Consider the following 7,297-nt stretch of genomic DNA (forward strand, 5'->3'; position numbering starts at 1 on the left):
TCAAGAAAAACTCGAGCAATCACAAGAGCAAATGGAGTCCCAGAGCAAGTTTCCTGATCAGGCAGCCATCCTCTATTTTCTCAGTGTAGGACTGCCCAAGCTCAACCTCACTCCTTCCTCTGACACCACATCACACCTCAAGGAGCCTGGTAGCTGGAAAGTGTATCTACACAGCAAAATAAGCCATACCCCAGTAGGATCTCTTTTCCTGCCCTTTCCTAACACCAAAAAACACCCTTCCTCATCCAAGTCAACCCAGCACGGGTACATGGAGCAGACTGGTTGCTGCTGGGGTGGCCAAAGTTCTGGTTCAGGAGCCACACATGGCCACCCATGAGCTCCTAGAGAGCCATGTGCTCCAAGCTGGCTCACTTACCCACACCCCTGATCTTACAAAAGGTCCTTCACACTTACAAGGGCTCCTCAACACACCTGCCACATCCCCAAACCCTGATGAAGTCAAGCACCCCCACGTCACAGCATCATTCTCCCTCCAGCCGCTACCACAAGCACCCAAATTATGACAGTCTCAAGTAAGCGGGCAAGATCCATGGGGAAGGGACCAACTCTCCCCATGCCCAGAGAGCCCATGAAGCATCAGAAGAGGCATCACGGGAGAACTGCAGACAGCCCGGGCCATCTCCAGGTCCTTCAGGGACTTTGGTGCTTCCCAAAAAACCTCTCCACAAACCACCATCAGCTTCAAAGGAACACAAGGTAGGTTTGGGAAGAGACACATGACTCTCACAACCCTGAGGTTGCAGAACCAGCAGCCCGTGTTCTGCAGGAAGTCTGCAAAGATAACCACGGACCTCTCCGTGAACTCAGTGGGAGACCAACCCATCCCTGCAGACTCCAACGCTGACCTGCTCACTGCCCTCACCACGTACCGGCAACCGAGTGCAGTTAAACTGTCACCAGCTCCTGGCAAGGTCACCTGCGGCCTCACCTCCTCTCCGTAGGGAACCAGCATGTGACGTGCTCCCCCGAGCATCTGCCCCTGGCAGGTCCCTGCCTCCCGGCTGGGAACACCAGCAGCAGTGCCAACACTCAAAGGGCATCACTGCGCATGCAGGCTGTCACACAGCCCCGGAACAACATACCTGGGACCATAAATACCATCTTATTTACATAATGCTCTGGATAAAGGGGACAAAGAGGCTTATTGCATTACATCTGGGACTAGCATTGCATCAGCGCCCACAGGCCCTAATCCCAATCGGAGCCGTGCCGTGCAGGGCACAGCGGGACGGCCGTGAGGTGCATCCCTGCTCCCAGCCCGGCCAAGCCCAGCTCCTCCCTCTGCCCATCACGAACGTGCGGAGAAAGATCCCTACACCTAGGGAATGCCGAATAAATCGGGCACAACACATGACTCTAGTCCCCAACCACCATCAGTCCAGGAGTGGGATCCCACCACCTGTCATGGACTGGACACAACGCACGGATATTGACTTTGTTTTGGGAATGATGTCCATGTGGAAGCACAAGAAAGACCAGGCAGCTCATGGTTTTCTTTAATTTATGCAATCACAATTAAAAATTCACTGTAAATACAACCCAGAGGCAATTTTTGATTTGAGGCATCCCCGTTCTCCAAGAGAATAAACCAGACGGAGCAAACTCCAGTCTGTCCTTCCTGTTAATTCATAATAAAGACACACAAGCTGTTGGGTACCTCCAACACCACACGAGAACCCCTCAACCGCCTTCACAAGCCCTTTCTTCCCAAAAATGGCACATTTTCAGCTCGATTTACAGGGAAAAAGCTTTTGAGGCAGCAGAAGCAACGTTGTGACCACCGACAGAGCACAAGGGGACTTTGCAACCCTGCAACTGTGGCAAGGAAGGGATTGTTTGGGGTTGCCACCCAGCACGGAGCTACAGACAGACAGATGGGTCCACCCCAAAAAATTGTGCCGCTTTCAGCCCTTGTAGAGGTAACAAGTGTGCTAAGAGACACCTCTGCACACACCGGCCTCTCCAGCTAATGAGCTGCCTAATGGCGACTCACCAAACACACAGACCAGGTCCGAGTGCTCAGCTCGGAAAGGGGAATAAAACCTCCTTCCCATGCCCTGGTCGTACTCAATTACAGGTCATTACAACTTGTTTGATAATTAATTTCCTCCGGTGGCTAACTGAAGCAGCCCTTGCCCTGCACAACAGGCCAGTCCAGGTGAAACATTAAATCCTCGTCCCTTTGCACCACAGAGACACTGTGCTCCCGGCGCTGCACACGTCTCCCTTCTCCACTGCACAGGAGAGGAGAAAACCTCACTGGATGAACGAGGGCGTAAAAGGGCAAGGATTTGCGTTTCGTGACCGAAACGGCTTCAAATAATAAATTATAAATTATTTCTGGTCCAGAGTTAATCAATAAGATCAGCTGCCTGGATTTTCCGAGTGCCGTGCGTGTGCGGTCGCACACTGCCAACAAAGAGCTAGAAATGTGCGGCATAATCCGATGCCGGAGTCATCGCACAAAGCGTGGAAATAGGTTTTCCTGAGGATGTCCAGGCGAGGAACTGCCTGCGCGCGCCGGAGCCCGACCGCCAGCCCCGCCGCCGGCATCCTTGGATCTTCTGGAGGGGGGGAGAGGGCCTGTGGGCTCTCCAGTGTCCGCCACGGAAAATGAGTGGCTAACACCTCCTCCGAGGGAAAGGGCCTTCCCAGAAAAGGGGGAAAAAGGAAAGGAAAAAAGAAGGCTGCTGGGAGATGGAGGGGAGCCAAATCTCACAGACCAGACCTGAACCTGTGACCTTCCCCGTGTACACAACGGGCGGGAGAGCTGCACGCAGGAACTCCGTCCTCGCCCCACCGCCCTTGCCCCGCCGGCTGCCCCAGCCCTCCTGGGACACCCGGCCACGTTGCCACCACTAGTGTCACCCCCGGATCGGCCCGCTGGCTCTCGGGGGCTCAAAGGCCTCAAAGACGGGCGGCACATCCTGCAGCACCAGGTCACCAGCACACAGCACAGCCCAGGGGGAGATATGCCTGGAGGGGCTCTGCTCTCAGGGTCTGACTCCCCCCCCCCAACTCACACTCCCTAAACGCCTTGAAGAAAATTTAACCTTGTGGGATTTGTGCCGAGAGTCCCCCTTCCTGTTCCAGGGGAACCTCCACTCCTGGGTCCCCTCTGCTCCTGTGCCCCCCAAACCCTCCCTGCATAGAGACGGGACTCAAGAGGGGAAGATCCCCCCAACCCCAGGGACACCGCTGCCCCTCGGCAACCTCCTCCCCGCCTGCCCCCCCCACCTCCGACCCGCCACGGCGGTGACCCCACGCACGGGGATCTCTCCCCCGCACCCCTGGGAGCGGCCTGACGCCCCCGGGACACGCAGGGGACCAGCCCCTCGTCGCTCGCAGACGGAGGGATCCGCACCCCGCACAGGGTGAGCCCCCCGGGACCCTGAGCGGGACCCCTGCAGTGGCGGGGGGGGAATCCGGCACCTCTGCGGGGGGACCCGACCCCCAACCGCCGCGACACCCGGGGGGGCTCGTTCCCAACGGCCCCGGGGAGCGGACACACAACCGCCCCCACGGTCACGGGGTTGGGTGGGCCCAGAGACCCTCGTCCCCAAGGGTCACTCCCGTCCCCATGGCCATGGAGTAGGGAGGGGAGGGCACATAGCCCCGTCTTCAATGGTCACAAGAGCGGAAGGGCACGCAGCCCCTCGTCCCCAGTGGTCACAGCGGAGCGGGGGCAACCAAATCCCTGTTTCCGAGGGTCACGGGGGGGACACACAACAGCCTCCATGGTCACAGAGTGGGGGGGGCACCCAGACCACCGTCCCCAAGGTCTACGGCGGGGAACAGCCCCGTCCCCGGATCACAGCAGAGGGGGCACCCAGACCCCCCGTCCCAGTAGTCTCGTGGGGGGATGGGGGCACCCAGACCCTGTTCCCAAGGGTCACGGGGGGGGCACACAGCCGCGTCCTCAGGGATAACAGGCGAAGGGGGGGGGGGGCACATAACCCCGGCCCGGCGGTCACGGCCCACGGCGGCGGCCCCGGGCCCAGCCCGTGTGATGGGGGGGGGGAAGCGAGGCCCGATGCCCGAGAGGGAGCCCCAACCGCCGCCCCCCCCCCCAAAAGCCCCCCCGCGGCGGGTCGGCGCGGGGCCGGGCGGGCACGCACTCACCCGGTCGCTGGGGTGTCCGCGCTACGTGCGGTCCATGCGGGGCCGGGCCGGCGCTGCGGGGCCGGGGCCGGGGCCGGGCCGGGCCGGCCGGGGCCGCCACGCGCTGAGGCCGCGCCGCGCAGGCCGCGCCGGGTCCGCCGGGCGGGGCGGGGCGGGCGCGGCGCAAAACGCGGAGGGCGGAACGCGGAGCGGCGTCCCCGGGCTGGGGGGGAAACACGGAGCGGAGTCCCCCGCATGGAGGGATCGGGAGCCGGAGTCGGGCAAAGCCCGGAGCGGAGCATCCCCCGCCTGAGGAGCCGGAGCCGCCGCGGTGCGGGTGGGGAAGAGCTTTTTGGGGTTTCACGCTCTGAGCGGTGCCGTGTGAGACCCCAGCCCGGCACGGACCCCCCCGGCCACGCTTTCAGCTCCTTGAGCTGGCACAGAAGGGCAGGTGGGGGTCACCACCCTGGGGTACCCACACCCACCCCAAAACCCACCACATCGTGCCCCACACTGCCACTTTTCCTCTCCAAATATTTTTCTCAACTGAAGGAGCACCTGGATCCCCAGTCACCCCCTTCACCAGGAGGTGACATGTCCCCCAAACCCTCTGCTTCCCACCCTAAAGACTTAGCACCAGCCCCACTGACTGGGGAGAAAATTTCAGCTCATCTCAGCCCTGGTCCCAGGACACTCCAAAACCCTCCACTCCCCTTCCCAAAGCCTCAGCATCAGCCCCATGGTCTGGTGAGGAAATTTTGGCTCATCCTCATGGGGATATCCCAGCCTTGTCCTCAGGACACCCCCAAACCAGTCCAGCACAAGGCAAACCAGTACATCAAGCTGGGATGAATGATCCAAGCTGGAATCTGGAGCACAGAGCAGGGACATAGTCCTGCAGCAAAGGTGATGGAGAGGGGAGCACCACTTCCCTCCACCCAGCCAGGGTGGAGGGGCTGGGGTGGGTATTCCAGCCTGGAGAGGTGCCACCATCCCTGGGGACAGTGCGTGTCTTCCTCCTCTGGTTTCAGGAGGACACCAATTTCTTCTGAAGTTTTTTGACCCAAACAAGGAAAACACAAGACTCAAATCCCTGGCAGAGGAGGTGGGATGCCGTGAAGGGCTGAGGTTTGGGTGTCTCTCTGGCTTTTGGGGCTGAGGCAGGTGGGAAGGGAGCCAGAAGAAGTTTAAAGCAGCAGGAAAAGAGGGATGAGAAGAGAACTCTTACAGCCCAAAAAAAAGAAAGAGGAGAAATCCTTCCTTATCCCAATGACAAGGAGAAACTGTTCTCACATGGCACAAAGCCAATGCTGACAGGCCCCAAGACAACCTGTATCAACGAAAACAGGTTGTTTTTACTGAAGTATTTTGAAGGACTGGGTAAAAGGTTTTTTGGGCATTTGGTGCCCAAATGTTCAGCACATCTCAGACAGGAATTATGCTTCCCAGGGTGGGAAAACCAGCATCAGGCAGGAACACAGGACAAACCAGGGATGGGTCAGTGCAGCTTCCCAGCGAAACCATAAGTGATGTCACTAATACAAGAGGAAAATAAACCCCCTGCCAAGCAAGCGGCTCTGTTGGGAAGAATCTTGGCATCTCTCTGACGGCATGTTTTGCCATGACCATGAGCAGGGCCCATGATCCAGCCTGCCGAGGCTGTCAGAGACCCTGCAGGACTCAATGGATCCTACTGATGGTGGTGAAACCCTCGGAGATGAAAGCTGGAGATGACATCAAGGACAGGGAGATGACAAGGCAGCTGCCACTGTCACAGAGATGGATGAAGGAGATGGACGTGGTTTAAGACTGAGTCAATCATAGGCTCATATTAAAACCCGACTTAGGTACGGGGGGGTGACCTATCCATGGAAGCAGTGCCTTGGGATGGAGATTTTGATGGGCACTAGCTGTGAGGGGCAGGTAGGACCATGCAGGATCATAGGGATGGTACAAGATCCCACTCTGTCACAACCTTGTGTGACAGTGCTGCACTCCTGGAATAGGAGCAGGAGTTGGAGACCCTGCAGCACTTGGATCCTGGCCTGGGTGCAGGCCCTGGGTGCTGGGCACATTCTCCCTGGGTGCTTGGACTTCCATCTCCTACCTCTCCCACCCAGCCCACAAGGAAGGCCTCTCCTGTCTCCTTCCCCAAGGCACCAGGACCCTTGGATGACTCCCCAAGCCCCTGTCCATCTCCAGCTCTGTTCCTTTGGGCACTGCAGACATTCCCCTTGCTCTCAAGGCACAACCACCTGAGACAGGAGGATCTCTGTGTAACAAGAGTGCAGGGAACTCTACAGGAGTCCCAGCACAGCTGACTGGACCACATTGATGGGACAAGGGACGGCGGATGGGGGGATGCAGCCAGAGGAGGAAGGAAGCAGGAGAAGCCTATCCCCCTCGGCCATGCCAAACAGCAGCTCTCACACCACAACATCCATGCCCAAACACAGGCAACTCAGAGCTGCAACACCCGCGAGATTTTTCCCACTGTGGAATGATGTGGGTGGGCGTTGGATCCAGCCCACTATTTCCAGCACCTCAGAGATCCCACAGGCAGCAAACAGAGCCAGAAGACAACTCCCAGGGCAAATGGCATGGGATGATTTCCAGTGCTGCAGCATCCAGCTGCATGAAGGCTTCACACCCTCCTTCTCCTCTCTGAAAGGGCAGAGGGCTGGGACAACCTGCAACCAGTGACTGTGCCAAGCAGCTGAGCTGGTAGTGACCACCACATCCCTGGAGAAGAGGAGGAGGAAGAGGGATGCTGGCAGTGCTGGGTGGCTGCTCCGTCCCCCCTGGAGCAGGTGGGCTCCAGGTGACAAGGAAGAGCTTCAGGCCGAGCCTGGAGCACCGTGGCACGAAGGGATCAGCCCAGTGCACAACAGTGCATAATGAGCACAGACACGGTGACACAGGGAAAGGCTGAACGGGAGGAGTTAGAGAAAAAGGCAAAATTCATCTTATTCAGAAGGTGTTTTACACACAACTGCTGGGGGGCAGGTTTTGGGGGGTGGCTGCTGCTTTGCTACAAATCAGGAGAGAGGGATCTGAGGTTGGGCACTCAGCAAGCAATTCCAAGGGCTGGAACGGCACCTGTGAGCAGAAAGTCTCTGAGCAGGAACAGAGCTCCCCTCTCACCCTGGGGGGCTCTCCATCCCTCCATCCCCAC

General features: G+C 58.7%; 1 protein-coding gene across 1 annotated transcript in view; it reads right to left on the reverse strand.

The window, feature by feature from the left end:
• The window catches only part of ZNF609 (zinc finger protein 609), an 86,899-nt gene extending 82,681 nt beyond the window's left edge, over positions 1-4,218 (reverse strand). The window contains 1 exon segment of the mRNA XM_032700739.1: positions 4,144-4,218. The gene's annotated coding sequence lies outside the window, so the exon portion shown is untranslated.
• Positions 4,219-7,297: the final 3,079 nt, after the last annotated feature.

Source organism: Chiroxiphia lanceolata, chromosome 12, assembly GCF_009829145.1.
Source record: "Chiroxiphia lanceolata isolate bChiLan1 chromosome 12, bChiLan1.pri, whole genome shotgun sequence".
Classification (NCBI taxonomy): Eukaryota; Metazoa; Chordata; class Aves; order Passeriformes; family Pipridae; genus Chiroxiphia; species Chiroxiphia lanceolata.